The sequence below is a fragment of the Mustela nivalis genome (genome assembly GCF_964662115.1).
Source record: "Mustela nivalis genome assembly, chromosome: 9".
Taxonomy (NCBI): Eukaryota; Metazoa; Chordata; class Mammalia; order Carnivora; family Mustelidae; genus Mustela; species Mustela nivalis.
In genome coordinates this window covers 22,226,060-22,233,665 of record NC_139028.1, presented here as the reverse complement: position 1 = coordinate 22,233,665, position 7,606 = coordinate 22,226,060, and the positions used below count along the sequence as shown (strand labels likewise).

The 7,606-nt window shown below is 45.4% G+C and overlaps 1 long non-coding RNA gene across 1 annotated transcript; it reads left to right on the top strand.

Moving 5' to 3' along the window:
- Positions 1-1,376, top strand: LOC309840966. The gene is made up of 4 exons (XR_014298870.1): positions 1-115; positions 496-608; positions 878-931; positions 1,175-1,376. It is a non-coding gene; the product is annotated as an uncharacterized lncRNA (long non-coding RNA).
- Positions 1,377-7,606: the final 6,230 nt, after the last annotated feature.

Sequence of the window (7,606 nt, the reverse complement as noted above, 5' to 3'; positions counted from 1 at the left end):
AGGACAGCCAGATCTTGACCTACCAATGCAGGATTCTGACCGTCATCTCCGAAGACAGGCCAGCAGTGGGACTTCCCCAGTGCCTGGGCGCCCTTGCAGGACTTGGTCATCAGAGGTAGGGAGTAGGGAGGCAGGGATGGGGCGTATCCCAGGACCTTCCCCCCCTTGCATCTGGTCGGCCTGGAGGGTCAGCCTCCTGGTGTGGAGGAGGTGTGAGCAAAGCAGGTGGGGTCTTTCTCGGGCTCTTCTGGTTTCTCTGCTCCCCACTCAGCAGACATGTGTGTCCACCCCCACCTGTCAGGGAACCAGCCCTCCTTTCTCCCTCCAAACCCAGGCCCTGGGGAAGGAGCACGTTGGCTTTTCACGCAGCTCATGATGGAGGTCTGAAGGCCCAGGCCTCTTTCCCTCCTTGAGGAGAGTAAGGCTCAAGCCTCTGCTCACCCTTGGGACGGGGACTCAGTAGATTCGGGTCCTGCCTGGGCGGGGGGCATCTAGGTCTGGCCAAGTCTCCTTCACCTCGGGCCCAGGAGGTGGCTTTCCAGCTGGCTCAGAACTGGATCCGAACCAACTCTGAGGTCTGCTCCCAAAAGTCAGCCATGTTTGAGAAGGTGAGCTGCTCCTGAGGCCAGAGCCTCCTGGGATCTTCCCCATGGTGGGCTGGAGGGGTGGGGAGGCGGTGCAGGGATGAGTGCCAGACTTTGCCAAGCGCAGGGACAGTGGTGACGCCCGGTGGCCATTCTTGGGCACTGCAGGGGGTCAGAGCTGCAGGCCAGAGCAGCCTCTCCCAAAGGGGCTCTCATCTCTTGCTCCCTGGAGAGCTGAAGTAGGGAGCCTGGGGTAGTACCCCCCCACCCAGAGCCTGTGCTTTTGTTCCCAGTATGACATCAGCAACGGTGGGCAGCCCGGTGGAGGAGGGGAGTATGAAGTTCAGGTGAGTGGGCCCACACCCTACTGGGAACAACAAAGCTGTGTTGTCCCCACACCTGGCCATGACCTTCCCTGCCTGGGCCTGTGTTTCCTCCCATGGATGCGGGTCCACGGGAGGCTGACTGGAGCCCCTCGGCAGCCCTGGGGCTAGGCAGTTCTAGAGCCTTTGGGTGGAGATCTCATAGCCCCTAAAAGGCTGTGGGGCCTTCCCCAGAGATCTTGGCCCACTGGTCCTGTCTCTCTCCAGGAGGGCTTTGGCTGGACCAATGGAGTGGTCCTGATGCTCCTGGACCGCTACGGTGACCGGCTGACCTCGGGGACCCAGACAGCTTTCCTGGAGCCCCACTGCCTCACAGCTGCCCTCCTGCTCAGCCTCCTGCCCAGCCTCCTGCCATGGTGATGGGCCTCCCTGCCCCGTCTGCCTCATTAAACTTCTGTGTGAGTCCCTACCTTCTCTTGCTTCTTCTTCCCCCACCCCCAGCCAGTCCTTGGAGTGGGGTCAGAGTAGGGACCTAGAAGTCATGGGTTGGGCCCTTGTGCCTCCTGGAACATCAATGAGGAGGAAATCCTGTTTTGTGGGGACACAGTCCCATACCCCATGTGACCTAGTCTCCCAGAAATGTACTCCAAATGGTTTATTATTCTGTTAAGATGCTTACAAATACTGAAAATCACCCCGTCCTGGTTTCCCAGCTACAGTGGGCTCCCAGTGCTGTGAAGGAGTGCAGGGAGGTGAGATCAAACACTGCCTCCCTGAGCTATGCTTTCAAAAAAGTCGAATGTATTAGTCCAGATCATTTTATGCCCCTGGGCACTTTTGAAAACAATATAGTAATACTGGCACTTACTTTGTGAGCTTTGTGTGCTCAGAGAGGAAGGGAGCCCTGACAAGACCACTGTCATCCCGGGGTAAGAATATAAAATTTGACAGAATTGAAGGGACAGGAATTCTGTGTTAATAGTTGGAGGCCTCGGTGCCACTTTAATGGATAGAACATCTAGACAGAAGATCATAAAGGAAATAGAAGATAACACCATAAAACAATTAGACCTAATATATATAGAACTCCATACCCAACAACAGTAGAATATACATTCTTCAAGTGCACAGGGAACATTCACCGGGATAGATCTTCTGTTAGGCCACAAAATAAGTCTCAGTAAATTTTAGAAGATTGAAATTATAGCCGGTATCTTCTCCAACCATAATAGAATGAAGCTAGTAATAAATAACAGAAGGAAAACTGGAAAATGTAGAAATTGACATTTAAACAACCAAAGAGTGAAAGAAGAAATCACCAAGAAGGGAAATTAGAAAATACTTACAGAAGATGGGGCGCCTGGGTGGCTCAGAGGGTTAAAGCCTCTGCCTTTGGCTCAGGTCATGATCCCAGGGTTCTGGGATCGAGCCCCACATCAGGCTCTCTCCTCGGTGGGGAGCCTGCTTCTCTGCCTACTTGTGATCTCTCTCTGTCGAATAAATAAAATCTTAAAAAAAAAAGAAGAAAAGAAAAAAAGAAAATACTTACAGATGAATGAAAACAAGGAAACAACATACCAAAATTTATAGGATGCAGCAAAGGCAGTTCTCAAAGGGAATTTTACAGGAGCAAGTGTCTACGTTACAAAAGATCTTAAATCAATAACTAATTTTATACTTTGAGGAATTAGAAGAAAGCAAGCAAACCCAAAACTAGAAGAGTAAATAAAGATTGAGCATAAGGAAATAATATAGAGGAGAGAAAATCAAGCCAGAAGTTTCTTCAAAAAAAAATCAAGAGGGGCGCCTGGGTGGCTCAGTGGTTTGGGCTGCTGCCTTCGGCTCGGGTCATGATCTCAGGGTCCTGGGATCGAGCCCCGCATCGGGCTCTCTGCTCCGCAGGAAGCCTGTTTCCCTCTCTCTCTCTCTCTCTCTCTGCCTGCCTCTCTGCCTATTTGTGATCTCTGTCTGTCAAATAAATAAATTAAATCTTTAAAAAAAATCAAGAAAATAAATCTTTATTTTTTAAATTTCTTTTTTTTTAATTTAGTTATTTGACAGCATAAGCAGAGGGAGCAGCAGGCAGAGGGAGGGATAGAGGCAGACTCTACACTGAGCAGGGAGCCCAATGCAGGGCTCAATCCCAGGGCCCTGAGATCATGACCTGAGCAGAAGGCACCCAGGCACCCTAGGAAAATAGATCTTTAGCTATGGTGAAAAAAAATGACAAAAGCAAAAAGATACAAACAACTAAAATCAGAAATGAAAATAGAGACACTACCATAGACCTTACAAAAATAGAGAAAACTGTGAACATTATATGCCAACAATTGGATAACCACCATGAAATGGACAAATTCTTAGAAACACACAAATTGCCCAAACTGATGCAAGAAGAAATAGAGAATCTCAACAGGTTTATAACAGGTAAAGAGATTATAGTAAAAAACCACCCAACAATGAAAACTCCATGATGGTTAATTTTATGCATCAGCTTGGCTAGGCCAAGCTACCCCAATATTCAGTCAAAAATTATTCTAGGGACACCTGGGTGGCTCAGCTGTTAAGCATCTGCCGTTGGCTCAGGTCATGAGCCCAGGGTCCTGGGATCAAGCCCCACACTGGGCTCCCTATTTGACAGGAAGCCTGCTTCTCCCTCTCCCACCTCCCCACTTGTGTCCCTTCTCTTGCTGTCTCTCTCTCTCTCTCTCAAATAATCAAATCTTCAAAAAAATTATTCTAGATGTTTCTAGGAAGGTATTTTTAGATGAAATTAACCTTTAAATCAGGAGACTTTAGAGTAAATTAATCTTGTGAGCCTTAATAAAGAGAGCCAATTAGCTTACAAGAAAATGAGCTTATTTGGAAATAGCAGAGGAATTGCCGTTCAGGGCATGCAAACCATAGACAAGTCCAGACAACAAAGGAGGAGGAGTGTTCTTTTATAGAAGAAAGAAGGAACTTGAGAGGGGCAGTTTGGAATGAGACTCCATTCCAAATAGAGCAAGAATTCATGGTTGTAGGGACTTTCCATTGGCTGAGCTGGGATGGTTCTCTTTGGCTGGGTCACTGGACAAAGAGAAAAACCTTTCCTCCTGCTGGGATGTGGAAAGTTAGCTTTGAAGAGAGGCACCTCTGTGAGCATGCCCCCTTCAGGACTTCCCAACTGTATTTTGAAATGAGATTTTCCTCTATTCATTTCATACCCTCCATACTATCTATAAGTGGTCTTCGTTTGATCAGTTGAAGGCCTTAATAGAAAAACACTGACCTCCCCAGAAGACGAGGGGATTCTGCCCAACAGACTGCCTTTAGACTTCTCTGGGTCTCCGGCTTGCAGATTATGGACTTGCGAGCATCCGCAATCATGCAAGCAAAAATTTAAAGATAAACCAAATCCAACAGCGTAACAAAAGGATTATACACCATGTAAGTGAGATTTATCCTAAGAATGCAAGGATGGTTCAGCTTAAGAAAATCAATACAATGCATTGCATTAATAAAACAAAGGAAAAAAACCCTGCATGATTATTGATGTAGAAAAGATATTTGACTAAACCCAGCACCCTTCTATGATAAAAAAGCATTCTAAAAACTAGGAATAAAAGAAGTTTTTCAGGGGCACTTGGGTGTCTCAGTGGGTTAAGGCCTCTGCCTTCAGCTCAGGTCATGGTCCCAGGGTCCTGGGATCAAGCCCCGCATTGGGCTCTCTGCTCAGTGGGGAGCCTGCTTCTCCCTCTCTCTCTGCCTGCCTCTCTGCCTACTTGTGATCTCTGTCAAATAAATAAATAAAATCTTTTTTTTTTTTAAGATTTTATTTATTTGTCAGAGAGAGAAAGGGAGAGCGAGCGAGCACAGGCAGACAGAATGGCATGCAGAGGCAGAGGGAGAAGCAGGCTCCCTGCCGAGGAAGGAGCTCGATGTGGGACTCCATCCCAGGACGCTGGGATCATGACCTGAGCCGAAGGCAGCTGCTTAACCAACTGAGCCACCCAGGCGTCCCAATAAATAAAATCTTAAAAAACGTTTTTCAGAGCAATTTAAGGAATTTATGAAAAAACTTACATGTAGTATCACACTTGATGGTAAAAGACTGAAAGTTTTCTCCTTAAAATCAGGAATGAGACGAGGATGTCTACTTTCACCTCTGCTCTTCCACACTGTACCAGAAGTTCTAGCCAAAGTAACAGGACAAGAAAAAGAAAAGGCATTCAAATTGGAAAGGAAGAATTTATCTATTCACAGATGACATGATTTTATACATAGAAAATCCCAAAAGATCCACAACAAAGCTGCTGGGTCTGGTAAACAGGTTGAGCAAAGCTGCGGGCCGAAGATTAATACTCAGAAATCAGTTGCACTTGTTGCACCTGCTGAGAACAATCTGAAAATGAAACTGAAGAAGCCATCACATGCGCAGACATCTGAGAAATCAAATTCCTAGGAATAAACTTATCCAAGGAGATGAAAGACTTCTATACTGAATGCTGCAAAAGTCACAGGAGGACACGAATTGTAGGATTCCGCTTATGTGAAGTATCTAGACTAGGTGAATTCATAGACACAGAGGAGTGGTTTCCAGGGGCCGTGGGGAGAGACGACTGAGGACTTACTGCTTGATGTTATAGAATGTATCTTTGGAATGATAAAAGTTGTGATGGGGTGCCTGGGTGCTGCAGTTCGTTAAGCATCCGTCTGACTCTTGGTTTTGGCTCAGGTAGTGATCTTACTTAAGGTAATGAGATTACCTTAAAATTACCTGCCCCTCATCAGGTTCTGTACCAGCAGAGCCTTCTTAGGATTCTTTCTGTCTTCTCACTTGTGTGCATGTGCTCTCTACCCCCCACCCCATCCCTCTCTCCAAAATAAAATTTTTTTAGAACATTTTATTTATTTATTTGACAGAGATCACAAGTAGGCAGAGAATCAGGCAGAGAGAGGGGGGGAAGCAGGCTCCCCGCTGAGCAGAGAGCCTGATGCGGGGCTCGATCCCAGGACCCCAGAATCATGACCTCAGCCAAAGGCAGAGGCTTTAGCCCACTGAGCCATCCCGGTGCCCCTAAAATAAATAAATCTTTAAAAAATTTTTTTGAAAATAGATAGTGGTGATAGTTGGGAAATATTGTGAATATAATGTAAATTGAATTGTGTTCTTTAAAATGGCTGAAATGGCAGATTTTATGTGATCTCTATTTAACCACAAGAAAAATATTTTTACAGGGCGCCTGGGTAGCTCAGTTGTTAAGTCCTGGAATCGAGCTCCATGTCGGGCTGCCTGCTCAGCGGAAAGCCTGTTTCTCCCTCTCTCACGCCCTCTGGTTGTGTTCCTTCTCTCACTGTGTCTCTGTCAAATAAGTAAAATCTTTAAAAAAGAAAAATATTTTAAAAAGGAAGGAAGAATGCTCATGGATTAGAAGAACAAATATTTTAACAAATATTTTAACAATATTTGTTCTTCTAATCCATGAGCATTGTTAAAATATTTGTTACCCAGAGCAATCTACACATTCAGTGCAATCCCTATCAAAATACCACCAACATTTTTCACAGAGCTGGAACCAATAATCCTAAAATTTACATGGAACCAGAAAAGACTCTGAATATCCAAGGGACTGTTGAAAAAGAAAACCAAAGCTGGCAGCATCACAATTCCAAATTTCCAGCTGTATTACAAAGCTATAATCTTCAAGACAGTATGGTCCTGGCACAAAAATGGACACATAGATCAATGGAACAGAACAGAGAGCCCAGAAATGGACCCTCAACTCTATGGTCAGCTCATCTTTGACAAAGCAGGAAAGAATGTCCAATGGAAAAAAGTCTCTTCAACAAATGGTGTTGGGAAAATTGGACAGCCTTGTGCAGAAGAATGAAACTGGACCACTTACACCACACACAAAAATAAACTCAAAATGGATAAGCTGGGAATCCATCAAAATCCTAGAGGAGGGGCGCCTGGGTGGCTCAGTGGGTTAAGCCGTTGCCTTTGGCTTGGGTCATGATCTCAGGGTCCTAGGATCAAGTCCGGCGTCAGGCTCTCTGCTTGGCAGGGAGCCTGCTTCCTCCTCTCTCTCTGCCTGCCTCTCTGCCTACCTGTGATCTCTCTCTGTCAAATAAATAAATTTTAAAATCTTTTAAAAAAATCCTAGAGGAGAACACAGGCAGCAACCTCTGTGACCTTGGCAGCAGCAACTTCTTGCTAGACACGTCTCCAAAGGCAAGGGAAACAAAAGCAAAAATGAAATATTGGGTCTTCATCAAGATAAAAAGCTTTTGCACAGCAAAGGAAATAGTCAACAAAACAGATTTTGTTTTGGAATGGGAAATGGAATGGGAAAAGGTATTTGCAAATGTCTTATCAGATAAAGGTCTAGTATCCAAGATCTGTAAAGAGCTTATCAAACTCAAAATCCAAAAAACAAATAATCTAATCAAGAAATGGGCAGAGGACATGAACAGACAATTCTGCAAAGAAGACATCCAGATGGCCAACAGACACATGAAAAAGTGCTCCATATCACTCAGCATTAGGGAAATACAAATCAAAATCACAATGAGATACCACTCCACCAGTCAGAATGGCTAAAATTAACCAGTCAGGAAACAACAGATGCTGGCGAGGATGCGGAGAAAGGGGAACCCTCCTACACTGTTGGTGGGAACACAAACTGGTGCACCCACTCTGGAAAACAGCATGGA